This window comes from Ambystoma mexicanum, chromosome 4q, assembly GCF_040938575.1.
Source record: "Ambystoma mexicanum isolate Mex_15411 chromosome 4q, UKY_AmexF1_1, whole genome shotgun sequence".
NCBI classification, from domain to species: Eukaryota; Metazoa; Chordata; class Amphibia; order Caudata; family Ambystomatidae; genus Ambystoma; species Ambystoma mexicanum.
Genome location: NC_090928.1, coordinates 1,008,331,692 through 1,008,346,325, shown reverse-complemented (window position 1 = coordinate 1,008,346,325; position 14,634 = coordinate 1,008,331,692). Strand labels below are relative to the sequence as shown.

The following is a 14,634-nucleotide window of genomic DNA, read 5'->3' as shown; positions in this document are numbered from 1 at the left end:
CGTGTTCTCACTTAAAAAAAAACCAGCTCCGTGTCCATTTTTGATTTACCTAATTGTGTTGTATAAATGGGTATTACTCACTACCCCAGAAATATATTTCATTCAAGAATGTCCGGGAAAAGGCACGATTGTTCATTATACGAAAGGACCCACAACGTGTGTGCGTCTCTTGCGATGCATGTGTTTTCATCATGTCCCTGCTTGTCGTTGCGCACAAGCGTAAAAACAAACTTAAATCAGTTCTTAGTGAAATTTCAGCTACCTTTCTTTTGGAATTGTTATAACATAACTATAAGACATGGAATAGTGACACATATGCATATTACACGAAACCTTTTAAAAAGCGCAAACATTTAAAATTCTAGCCAAATGAGCTGCTCGTGCACTGGGTCATATCTGACATTGAAAAATGAATACAGTTACTGAATCTGCTGGGGGAGGGTGATGTTTGCTATAATAAATGGCGCGCACTTAAGGGCGAACCTTGGCGTTCCATATTCAATAAGTAATAGAGTTTCCGTAGCCATGGGGCCCTGGGCTCAGGGATGGAGGAACGCACATGGCCTATACATTTGGGATCCATTTGACAATTCTTATACTTGCAGAGATTCCAATTGATATTATACATGAACGCTTACCTAAACAAGCACCGGCAATGCCAATGGTTTTGTCGTTTAATGTTGTTCTTTGCATTTTGCATTTTTTAGGCACCAGGCGGCAAGGAGGAGAGTGCAAACTCTTAAAAGGGGATGCGATAGTGTGTGCAGGTGTGCAGTGGAATAGGAAGGGGAATAGAGCAAAGGAGGAAGCCATTGATAAAGGGTGCCAATATTATCGATAAAGGGTTAACAGAGTAAGAGAAAAGGTCAGTGTGAGAGGAAGGATCAGAGAAAAAGTAAGTGCTGAGAGGAAAAGTGATGATTGGAGAAGACGGAATAAGGGGTGTACATGTACATATTGGGAAGCACATAATGATATCATACAACATCTTTGTTACATTAATATCTCCTTGGTACAAGCATTTAAGGATAAGTGGTTACTCTGGATAATCAGTTACACAGAAATAAAGCGGTGTATTGAAGAATGCAATAACTCCAATGCAAATGCTGTCAAACATATTTTTTTGCTGCAGCAAGACGTGTCAAGTGAGTTTAGGAAGTCAGAAGGGCAGGTTTTCAAGGGACGAATGGTCATTTGATCTGACCACTTTCCAAAAAAATGTATCTGAATAGGGTCCACAATGAGCAGTAATCTTAGTTGCAGATGTGACTGTCTGCTGCGCGTCTGTAATTAACTTGGCTGAATATATTTTCTACCTGCTAGGGTTGACAGGAATTGGAGACTAAATGCCCAGGTAGGTGTCTTTTGCCCATATATTTCTCAAATCCTTGCAATGCCCTACTTGCTCCTCTCCAATCAATCACATCCACCATGGATCACTTGGAGGTAGCTCTGTCACACTGTTGGTGTTATCCCCAAGCAGCCTTCTCTTGGGAGAGATAATGTAAATAGAGAGACGTATAGCCCAGAGAGACATATAGCACAGAGAGACCGACATCACAGACTGACATCAGAGAGCAACAGACAGCACAGAGAGCCACACAGTGCAGAGAGAGAGAGAGAGAGAGAGAGAGAGAGAATAGATGTAGCACAGAGAGGCAGCACAGAGAGACAGATAGCCCAGAGAGACATATAGCACAGAGAGACCGACATCACAGACTGACATCAGAGAGCAACAGACAGCACAGAGAGCCACACAGTGCAGAGAGAGAGAGAGAGAGGATAGATGTAGCACAGAGAGGCAGCACAGAGAGACAGATAGACAGAGAGAGAGAGAGAGAAAGGCAGCGTGACACCGCAGAGGGAGCGAGAAGTAGTGACAGCGCAGAGTGAGCGAGGAGTGACAGTGCAGAGAGAGACAGCGTAGAGAGTGACATATATGGCCATGGTAAAGTTGTGCATTGTAGGGTTGCTGCATCTACCAGGTAAGTCTGTGTCTAGCAGTTAAATGTTTTCAAAAACATAAATGTCTTCATTTGTACATTTCAACGCATTATCGGTAAGAACGGAAATTGTTTAATCTGGCTTCCAACTGTACACTTAATTCACAAATATTTCACATTTACTCATGACGCAAAATTGATCTTTACCTGGAAATAAAAGAAAATGTGTGCGGTCTCAACCCATCCATATGCCTTTCATTTTCCGTTTGCATGCGCATATCCTCTGTCCATGTGATATGGGTTCTAAGGTCTGTCTGCCTTTTGATTGTATAGACTCAAGTGGATACATCTGCAATAACACACCATTTCAAACACGACGCTTGTGGACCTAAAAATTCCTGTGCGGTGTCCCATCCACACCTTACCTGGGACCAACTCTCCCTCTCTTCGGGAATAAGGACGAACACAGGCCATTGAGGCATATGGCTGTTACAGACAAGCAACCGAACAAAAGTACCCAAACAGGACTGGAAGAGCTAACCTACTTAGAAACCCTTGACTTGCATGCAGTGCAGCATATTACAAAGCCAATAAATGGCTGAAAAGTACCCGTACAAGGGAAGCTGACCTTCCTGCCATCATGCCGCACCACAAAATACTATGAACACACTGCAGTGTACTGGAATTTCAGAACTGTGCAGCGCTGCACAGTGAGCCATCCTACAGTGCTACGAAGCCATACAAATGGCAGATCTGTTCTTCACAAATAATACATAGTAATGTCCGTACCCTCACCCCAGTCAAATGTATCATTCCAATGTTGCTCTTGTTCCATTTGGTCACACAGGGGATGGTACTTAATCACCCTTTTGTTAACACTTCACTTCTCGCCCTAACCACTGCACTGTTACACAATATCTAAGGAAGGCACGATCAAGGACAATCCCTACTTCAAAGTGGTCCCTCGGGCGTAACCCTCTGTCGTAATCGTAAGCCTTCTCTAAGCCCTGCTCATCACACCCACTCCACGGCCCTGCCTATTCAACGTTCAGGTGCACAATTTGCAATGGCCTTTGTTGTTACTCTCTTAGATCCTGCAGTGAGCATGGGCCTCATTACGAGGTCGCCGGTAACCCACCGGTTCTACCGGCAGCTTTCCGCTGACCTCGTAACACCTTTTCCGGCACCTATCTTCCCAGTGCCACTGGGACAAGTCCCGGCGGGCCAGGAAGCTAGGTGCCGGAAAAGGTTAGTCCCCATTCCCGTGGAGTCCGAATGGTTCATGGAAGCACCAGCACGGTTACTAATGGTGCCGGTGCTTCCATGATGAGTCTGCCTACCGGGGTTGGTGTGTCCGGCAGGGTCAAACCTGCTGGGCGCAGTGGCCCAGGCAGGCAGACTCATAGTGTGGCGGTCAGGAAACAAGGGTGCCAGTAAGCTTAACGTGACCCTTGTTTCAAGACCGCCACACTTGTAATGAGCCCCCATGTCTCGCCAGAGGCCCCTCTAGTGCTTATGCTGTCGTCCTCTACAGGCTCAAAATGTACAAGATGCTTAGCAAGGACAAATGGTGTAGTCCAACACAGCATTGTACTATATGTCTATACATAATTCTTTAATTTCAACCTCACTCCCCAGAGACACTTTTCCACTGTGCTATTAAATTTCAAACATGATACTTTGTTATTCCTTCGTGTGTGGGGCATTTCAAGGAGATGTGAATAGTATATAGTGCCATTGTGACCCCGGCTGATTCTAGGCGCTAGCGGGGATACTGTGCTAAAATGAGATAATTCTGGGAGAAATATTGACTGAGTACTTCCTGAAAATTGCAGAACGCCACACCCTCTTTTATGATGATGCCATGTCACTGGCCCAATAACCAATTGCTTTCATTTTGCATACACCTTCCTTATTCGGGGGCTGCCTGGAACCCTAAAAGTTCACTACTGTGCCGCCATTGCGCACCAAAGTCATTTGCCGCCTACTCCACAGAATGGGGCCAAACGTTCACACCACTCACAAGATGAACATGTTGCAGTATTTAACTGTTGCATATTATGCCTGCATAACACAAAAAACATCTGGGCCATTTCACCCACCATGCTTACACTTACAGAGGGAGCCCCACGCTCCATTACAACAATCTAATACGACTGCCGAATTATGCTTTCACTTCAATAACAATTGTAAGTGTGCCCACTCTTGTACCCACTATTGAGCCTGCTCATTAGTCCTTAACCCCTGCTCTTCCTTGTTCAGTGCCGGGCTGGGTGCCACAGTGTGTTGCGCTTAGCCATGTAGCCGCCAAACCTGTTGGCCCATACCTTTCTTATCCGACAAGGCATACCTTTTATCCCATTATACTTCCCCCTGCCAGTCCTTCCCCTCATCTGCTATCAGCAAGACACCCCAAACAATGGAAAGCTTTCAACAACAGACCCATCTAAGGATGAAGGTGGTGTGGGTTATAATGATGACGCCAACTCCAAAATGCAAAATATTTCTACTCCAAAAAACACACCTACACACCATTCAAAATGAACCAACAGGGATATTCACTTATACATGACAACTAATAGGTAACACACATCCAAAACATCTCCAGCTGCCACACAAAAACATCAGCGAAAAGAACACAAGTGTATTAATTCAGTCACCACTGAAGAATACAGGAGGAAGGAGACAGACATCACAAATGTGCAGCGTGCACCTCCAGACCAATCAATTGTTACCCTGCACTTTCGGAACTTTTTTTGACGGAGAAGAGGACTTGTGGAACTGGCTGATTGTTTGACTAATGAAATTGAAGCACTCTTGGTCGAATCACAAGATTGTTTGCACTTAACAGGGTGGCCCTTCGCACATTCTTGCATGACATATCTATTAACTTTGACACAAAGGTGTGAACGCAGTCCCTCCCACACACCCAACCTAAGCACGCAGCCATTCTCGCAGAGCACAAGCTGGCCCTGCATGCTCTACTTAACATATCCCCCAACGAGATGCTTCAAGGGAATAGCAACTGTGCTCTTTCACAGCCTCCTGGAAATGAACCAATGCAGCACTCCTCCAAATAAAACATAGGCGCACAAAGAAAGCTAAGGACCCCCGCATGCAGGTGACCACCGGCCGACAGTGGGCCAGTGAGGGCCGGCACCCCAGGTGCCCTGGCCCACCCTTCCGCCTATGCCATATCCGTATGCTGCATGCAGATTGCAGCTTGCTGCCTCCTTTTGTCTTTCATAGCGTTCTCCTTTGAAGAGACACAAACCAGACACAGCAATGAGGCAGAATGCACCCGAAGAGGGAGAAAGATTGAGCAGTGGTCTCTCACAGTGAGGAGGGGGCAGAGAGATTGAGGGTATCTCACAGTGAGGAGGGGGCAGAGAGATTGAGGGTCTCTCACAGTGAGGAGGGGCAGAGTCGCTGCACAACGCTTCGTGCTGGTGCATCCTTTTCCTCAAGCAGTCAGAGGCTCTCCTCACTGCCCTCCCAAATCCGGAGCCCAGCACAGTCAGACGGGAGGTGGGGGCACTTACATTTCCAGCATTACTTCACTCATAAAGACGCCGTCCAACATGGACATGTACCCCTCAGCAGTGCCTTCCCCCCACAGGATAGGACTCTGAGAGATCACTTCCTGCCGGACTTTAAACATAGTCCTCAGGAGGTCAACTGAAAAAAAAAAGATTGGTCCTTCCATAAAAGCTTGAAAACCTGGCTATTCACACGAGAGTAGTTCTCTCTCACTATCCTCCAGACATATCTACCATGCTCAATGCTGTTAACCCATGCACTACTCTGAATTATTAACAGAAAGGAAATGATAACCATATACATTACTGAGAATCGTTATGCATGTATGTATGTACTTTATGCTGTACTGTCAAAAAAAACTGTTCCCAGATGGGTGTGCTTTACAAATGTCAAAATAGATAGAAATGAAAATATCACGGTTATCTATTTAAGTGCTGTAATTGTTCTCCTACTTCGGAGTGTGCACAGCTCCCAAGCAACAGCAGCAGGCCGACAGACGTGAGCGAGATGGTGAAGGCCCAGATGGCGCTTTGGCCATTTCATATCCAGGCCTTGGCAAGTTGCCATGCCAACACCATGCTCCCGACCGAACTCCCCTTTCTTTTTTTTTTTTTAACACTTTACAGTTCCAATCTTTTTAGCGATATTGGTGGTTTACGCCGCAAAACGACAAAACCAAAAATAATGACATACAATGTTCAGCTGTATTACTATGCATTTTTGTTTTGTTTTGTACCATACTCATTTTTTCCAACAGGATTTAAGTCCAAGAAAATGTATAGGTACAATGTGGCACAGACGATTGTTTAGTGAAATGGAGAGAGACTATTCACCTACTCTAAAACAGACAAATACCACAAATTCATAAACAGTTAAACATTGGACTAACAGAATGGCAGATATAAGATATTTCTGAGTGAGAAACAAAATATGGAGATTATGTCAATTATAGCGTAATAGGAGTTTGTTCCACGGAATAGGTTACGGGAAACTAGCGTGCTAAACACGGATGGAGTACTTAGAAGGTGACTGAATGAAGACATCATTAAGTCAAAAGAACTAATTGGTGTGAGGCAAAAGTGCATTTGACAAATGTTACTAGAAACAAAAATAAAGCTGTGGTTGAGGAATTCAACTAATCACATGACCCGAAGGTCACATGAACAGAATTGGCTGAAAATTCATGTGAATAGCAACATGTTATAGTGGTGAAACGTATGTATATGGATGAGATGAACAGAGATAAAAAGAGACAAATATGCAAGAGAGGGAGAGCGAGTAGAGAGGGAGAATGGGAGAAAAATGTGAATGATAGAAGAGAAAAAAGAGGAACTCGGAGAAAGAAAGAGGGAGGAAGGGCGGAGTTGTCAAAAGTGTGAAAGAGGGGTGATTGAGAAGTGTTAATACAATTAGAAACTAAACACTAAGAACTAGTAGACGTGTTACTTAACAATTTGTTTGTCATAATACGATGTGAGATGTTGCATATATAAACAGATTCAAGATTGAAGGCTATCATGATCAGTCATTTGATTTATCTTTTTCTTTTGTAAAACCCCTATATATGTGAGATGTTGAATTGAGGTGTATTGGGTATGCTCAAATCTATTCCAAATGTCTGGGTTGCTATCAGACTTTACACAATGAGTTATCGTGCGATTAATGTTTATGAAGATGGATTCTCTTGAAATTAGAGAACTAGACCAAACGGTTCTGATGAAGTCAACATGAGCTGAAGACTTTACGGAAGATTGGCAAGACACTTGCCTGATTGTGAGCATAGGAAACTTGGGGGAATCTAGAGTGTGGTCTGAAATTCTGGAAGGCACAAATATCATGGCACTTAGTACTGATGAGGAATCACACGTGAGAATTCAGTTGGTGTCATCAATTTCTTAAAATATTGCTGTTTTTACCAGATAAAATAGCTGCATCAGGCACATCTTTTGGCAATGTGTTGCCACAATGTATCAGCAACAAGTACCATGCACAAGATTTTGTGCTGCTGTTTCTCACTTCACCACTGGGTGGCTCTTTGTCATTAAATGATGTCCGAGAACCCATGCCTTCTTTGGCTGGCCACATCAGGATGTGCGAGTAGGAGGCCAGCGTAAGGTAGGCCATCCTTCATGCGCATAGGTGTTTAGACGTCTAGCGTTCTGAGAAGCAGCAGTGGTGGCGGCTTTGAGTTATGGCTGCCCTGCACCCAGCAATAGATTTGGAGGCAAGGTTTTTAGCTGCTGTTTGCCAATTAATTCAGAGCAAGTGCTTCATAAATTGAGTAACCTAAATCAACTGGTCTTAGTGCTCAGTGCCTCCAACTTTGCCACTTTTTTGCTTTTTATATTTATGTACTTAAGGGTATTTCACATAGCAGTCCATTGCTGCAGCAGGGCCAGATCCCATACAGTATGTGCATTATGTACTTGTAGCCAACATGCTTACTTCTTGTTGGAGGTAGGATTTGGCACAGGTTGATCCCTATAAAATAGGGTTGATACTGCATCCTATAATTTGCACTCACCTCTGCCCTCCTTCCAAGAGCAAAACTGCTGTGCATGTGCCATAGAGTGATGTGATGCTTGTTATGAAGACGCATGAGGAGACAGGTAAGTTCAATGGAAGTATTTATTATAGTTAATAAATGGGAAAAGACCCCCAGCAAACGCAGAGGTTCCCTTCCTCTCTGTAACTCATTCAGGTCATCACCGCTGCCACCACCAATCTGCTGAGGAAGGGTTTCAAAAATGGTTTAAAAAATTCTTTGACCCTCGTATCCTAGGAAATGTAACAATAATGCCACTTTTCCCTTGCTGGAATATGACGTTCCACTGGCAGCTTTCATATAGTGCATAAACCCCTTGCGCCATTAAGGCCAAGCTATCTTTGCTGCTCCTGGTGTCGGCATGAATATAGGTGGGCCCGCTATGCTTGGTAGAGCTGCCATAGCTTTATGCGTGCAAGATCCAGTAGGCGCGATCCCTTGACACAAAGTTCACGCTGCGTCCCACTGCAACTCACTGGGATCTGTTATATGCTTCCTTTCAAGTTCCCCTTTTCATATGCCAGCACACCACTGTGACTCAGACGCTTCCCTCCATGTTCGCCTTGCGCCTCTCCAACAGGGTTCGTGGTAATAAATTCCTCAATAATACTTTGCGAATGTCATTGGACCAAGACGCGTGCTCCCATATGTGTGCACACGATGGCAAACTTCGTGCCTTCCCAAGCGTACACTTTGCGCCTCAGAAAGTGGCTTTACCGAACATGAAGTCCTTTAGTTCCGTTTGCTTTGCGCCTCTATAAGAAGATTTACGGTAACCGACATCGCTCTGGCTTCCACTCTACTCTAGCGAAGGAAAACGATCTTCTGGTCCTCAGGTTTCCGTGTCCAGGCAGGGCACAAAACGTGGTTGGGGAATGGACTACAGGTTGAGGTTTAAATATGGGAGACAACACTTACTTGTGGGAATCGCCGGCACTTGCTGAGTCAGTTTGACAGCCGCTCGACGCTATGGGAGAGCGGAGCAGCCAACCGAACACTGGGTTGCTTCCTCCCGTAACGATGTCTCACTCGGGGAAACCGCTCTCAGGACTGCCATAGAACCGCGAAGCAACCTTCTCGCAGCAGGCCGCTCGACGCCAGACAATGACGGAGCAGCCCGTGAGGGATAGCGCATGGACAGCTGCTCTCGTCACAGGGGCAGCCGCTCTTCCTCTCCCCGGACCACCGCTTCAACGGCAGGGGCACAACAGAGCTTATGGGCGGCGCTGCTGCTTGGGCTCTTCAGGCCGCTCGACGCCGGGCATTAGCGGAGCAGCCCGCGAGGGACAACGCAGGGGCAGCCGCTCACGCCGCAGGGATGACCGCTCTGCTTCTCTCCAGGCCGCCGCTTCAACGCTGGAGCGAGGGAGAGCGGATTGTTAGCAGTGCTGCTGGAGGTCTTCTGTCTCCTGTGTCCTCACGATCCCATCCTCGTCGCCATTGTTATGAAGACGCAGTAGGAGACAGATAAGTTCAATGGAAGTATTTATTATAGCTAATAAATGGGAAAAGACCCCCAGCAAACGCAGAGGTTCCCTTCCTCTCTGTAACTTCTCCAACTGACATAAATAGAACATAAACAAGAAACACAGCAAGCAAGGTTCAATGACATCATATAGAACATAGTGCATCAGAGAGCTCTCTCTACATGCATTTAGTAGAGGCAGGCTACCTGCTACTTAGGAAAAGCATCACAACAATGCTTCCAAAAGTATCGCACATACTGGCCATGTGTCAGAGGCAGCACTCAAACTGCTTTGGGTGTGGTCTACTCAATAATGTGTCCAGCCTCCAACCTCCATCTTTCTGGGTTCACCCCTGATCTTCATGAAGCATCTCGCTCTTGTCAAGGGGTCCCTAGCTAAAACTTGGGAATCGGCAGACTATTTATTTATGTATTTATTTGTGTGGATTTATAAAGTATGTTCCAGGCCCCCTGGGCATGTGTTCACATTACAAATACAACTAGAAACTTTAGTACATTAAGACTGGCCGAATATGATAAAACATATATCAGGACAGCAATTGAATACAAGAGTGTTAAGTCATTTCATGGGTGTTATTACAGACACAATGGATAATGTAAGACAGCACTATGATAGCCAAAGCCCATTTTGTTACACTGTATTGTGTTCTGCAAAATATGCTATAGAGCAGGTGATAATGCTGCAAAATGATGCTCCTCCTTTGAAAGGTTAAATATAGTCCCCTGTCTGCTAGCTTGCATACTCTTAAGGTCTTTCCAGCAGACATTTTTCAAATGTGAGGATCCCGCAGCGGGTCTGGTTATCCTGAGGCGTAAATGTGGATGGAGGATGGAGACCCGTATCACTCGATTTTTCAGCTGAGTCAGAGTCCTTAAAGTAAGGTATAAATCCAATCTTACGTAAAAATGTACAGATATCAGATTCTATCTTAAACCAGTCAGTGGGGCAGGCGGGGACACAAGACAGCCCCTTTGATGGTACTCTTAATTCTTCCAACAAATTAAGTGAAAGTTGCAGGTTTTTCTGCATGCTGCTCATCTTCTGAATCTCTGGCGCCACAAACCGACCACCAAGTCAGGTCGTAAAAGTACGGGTCCCATGTTAGACCTCTGGTCTGACCTCTGCCTAAAAAAGGTCTGTAGCCTCTAAATGGTGGATATGGGGGTGAAAAAGAGTACTGTAGGTCAAAGGCCTCCTCAGCTGATGAGTCACTGCTCATATCAGACAAGGGGCCTCATTACGAGGTTGGAGGTAAGGGGTTAATGACGCTGGTAAAGGTGTTGGTGCCGTTAACCCCTTACCTCCGCATTACGAGTACTACTCGAGTAACCCCTTACCTCCGCATTACGGTAAAACCAGCCGCCCTTAGCGGGAGCCGCTAAAGGACCAGCATGCTAGTAGCCTGTTATTAGCATGCTCCCTATTCCCATTGAGCCCTATGGCGGCTCGAATGGGAATGGGGATGGGTTCCCTGAATGGGGAAATACCGGGGCCTCCAAGGTTGAAATGGCCCGGTAATTCCCCATTCAGGGAACCCAGACCCTGTATGCGGTAAGGGGGTAGCCATGGTGCTAACAGAACCCTGGATACCTCCAGCCTCGTAATGAAGCCCAATGTCACCCAACGTCTTGGCCTCTTTGGCCTTATGTGGGTTGACCTCTTTCTGTATTATGGGCGTCAAGGTGATTAGCTGCTAAGTATGGATAAACTAAATCTGTTTCAAAATCTCAATATCTCTGGCTAGTTTTTTTTTTTTTTACTCAATGTGGTCTGCTTGAATTCCTCAAACTGTGTATTTATATCTCCCAGTTTTTCCTGAGCATTAGCCACTGCTGTATTTGTAAGAAACGTGTGTTCTTCAATGTCCAGCTCTCTCTGCTTTAGTGCTCCTAAACGTTGAGCCATAGATATCATCACCACCATTAAACCTCTGCTACATTTGGTAGCTATGTACCTGAAATTGGGTTTGTACTTATCATTTTACAAGAATAGGCAGAGTACATTGCAGACCACAAGGCAAGCGGGGATGATGTCTGTGAAGCTCCATCCTAATTTTTTATTTTATTATTTAAGGAGTTCCTCACTTGACACTAACAATGGAATATTTAAATTTGCACCAGCTGAGTCAAACAAAGGAGGGCCCCTCAAGATGTCCTTAATATAATCTTCACTATAGCTTAGTGTAGCATTTTAAGCCATCCTAAAGCATCATCGAAAGTCATGGGGCCTGATTACGACCCTGGAGGTAACCATGCCACTTTTTGCGGCATGGCTACTCCCATTCCGGGTATCGGGTCCGGGTTCCCTGAATGGGAAATACCGGGCCATTCTGACTTTGGAGGGCCCGGTATTTCCCCATTCAGGGAACCCGGACCCGGTACATCTCCATTCTCATTTGAGCGCCCATAGGGCTCAATGGGAATCGGGATGATGCTAACCACGGGCACGTTAATGACGGGCCCGTTGTTAGCATACTGGTCTGCTCGCGGGACACGCTAAGGAGTCCCGCAGTCCTTTTACCAGGCGTCCTTAGCGGGTCCTGCGAGCAGACCCTGGTAATGAGACGATAGGGGGGTTAAAGTGGCCCTGTTAACCCCCTACCGCCTTCCTCATAATGAGGCCCATGGTGTCCGCCTCTTCAGTGGGTGGCACATCAGGGGGTAGAAGGACATTCTTCCTGAGGCACATGTTGTGCAGCATGGCATAGGCAAGCACAATTTCTCCCACCTTTTCTGGCCTATACATCAATGCCCCTCCAGTCCGGTCGAGGCAGCAGAAACAAGACTTCAGGAGGCCGATGGTCTGCTCAATGCAGAGCCTGGTCTGTACATGGGCCTCATTTTAGGCAACCTCCTGTGGCTTCTGTGGATCCTGCATGGTTCTCATGAGCCATAGTAGCTGAGGGTATCTAGAGTCACCTGCAAGGACAAAGGTCAGAGGCGTCATTCACAGGGCATCATGGATGTGCAGCCATTTTACTGCAGCATGTTGATGGGCATTCTGTGCATGCATTCTGAGTGTCGCTGCACACATCTTACATTCATAATACTGGCATGTGGGATCATTCAGTATTTACATTGTTCTGTTACATCATGCACAAAGCTTGCAGTCATCTGTTAGCATTCACATGGTCTGTGAATGTCATGTCAGGGTGCCATGGTGCCTGTTTAGGGCCTGTGCATTGCTCTCATGCATGCGCCCTGATGGTTGCCTAGTTGTACCTCAGCAGGTGCTGCTGTGTTTCACTTTGTGGTGCAATGAGTAAGGATGTATGATGTTGTATTTTGGTACCTGTAGTCATGTGTGTGTGTTTCAAGTCCGCAGGGGCAAGGTGCATCATGTCCATCATGTTCTAGTCCTGTGGTTTGTAGGCTTTAATTGGTGCAGTGAGAGGGCAGGTCCTGCATGTACAGGGCCTTGACGGAGCATGCATTTTTCTGTTTTGACTATGCACCCCCATCACATTGCTGTACCCTAGTGCTGTACAATGGAATTGTATGATGGTAATAGCACTTACCCAGTATCCATGTTTGTTGGCTTCTGTGCCTCTCCATGTATGCGGGCAGTGTACTTTAGCACGGGATCATGGCATTGGTGGTAGAACCAGGGAAGCAGGCAATGCAGTGTGGATTATAGGAGTAAGGTTCGCAGGAGACCTGAAAGTTGAGGGAGTGAAAATGCTTCCTGTTGCGGTCTACCTGTTCATGTACCTGGGGCCCAACAACCCCGGTTGGGTGCAGTCCTGAACAGCAATGAATTTGGCATGTGGACAACTGCATAGAACCTTGCATTCATGGCATTCTCCTGTGCAGGTGTGGTGGGCAGGGGGATATACTGGGACACATGATGCAGGAGGGCTTCCAGCATCTGTACAAGCACCTTTGAAAATGTGGTCTGTGCAATGGCATGCAGCATGGCCACAGAGTGCTGGAAGGTGCCAATTCCCAGGAATGGCAAAACAGACACTGTCTCCAGCAGCGGAGGCACAGTTATCCTGATGTTTATCATGATATCAAGGTCTTCTTACAGGGTGACCAGCTGGTTGTCAGTGAGGGTCCATGGGGAAGGCCTGGCCCGGGGTATGGGCAATGTCTTACATGGCATCTCCTCCTCCTCCTCTGTTCGCCCTGTGCTGGTTTTCCTGCCTGTGTAGATCAATGCACAGCGTGAGCAGCTGCATGCCTAAGGTTGCAATGGTTAGTGGCAGCACTGTGTTGGAAAGTGTGTTTGGGGAAGGTGTGTGCCTTTTGTAGCCCTCTTGAGTGGATTGATTGCACCTCTGGCTTCATTTATGGCACCTGTCTGAAATGTCCTCCACCTAAAAGGTGGAGATAACAGTGTTGTGTTTTTGGCGTATTACCACCCAATTTTGGCAGTATTACCACCATATCCTATATCATATATGATATAACGGTAATGCAGCTTTTGTGCTATCAGCGTTAATACCATCAATGGTAATACTGTCAATGGTAATTCCACAGACTCTTAATTTGTCAGAACGGTAATTTTGGTGGTAATTCTTTTACCGCCACTTTTACTGTATACCAGACCAACTCGTAATGACACCCTTTGTCTAAGGTTAAGTCTGCTGGAGTGGATTTCTGGTTCTGTTAGGTTCATGCCAGAGAATAAAGAACTATAATTAAAACTATTTATAATAATTATGTGGATTGGTCTAAGTGGCAAATCAAATGCTGTTGTGGCTCCTGAGGTCATGTATAACATGCTCAAGATTAAAGTCTAACACAGACAAAGATAATAGATTTTAGGTGCTTTGTTATGTTATGTTGAAGGATATATATATATATATATATATGGATTATATTGTACACTATCACTACTGGAGAGGTCCGCTGTTGCTCTTCTGGATATGAAAGGCAATTGGGTAGGGTAAGTTAATAGGAGTGAGCAGGAAAAGCACAAGAGAGCTGTGATGTACTGTTGGCAGCTTAAGTTCTGTTTACACGGAGTGTTAGTGTGATTTATTTTGGTAGTTGTGTGCTGTTGTGCGGGGCTATATGTGGTTTGTTTCATTATGATGTAGTGAAATGTGTGTGGTTTATTGTGCAATATAGGTATGTTTGTGTTATGTCTAGAATTTGAGAGATATGAGCAGAGG

At 45.7% G+C, this 14,634-nt stretch overlaps 1 protein-coding gene across 1 annotated transcript in view; it reads left to right on the top strand.

The window, feature by feature from the left end:
- USH2A (usherin) overlaps positions 1-14,634 on the top strand; it is a 4,817,015-nt gene that overhangs the window by 2,022,042 nt on the left and 2,780,339 nt on the right. The gene's annotated exons all lie outside the window — the stretch shown is intronic.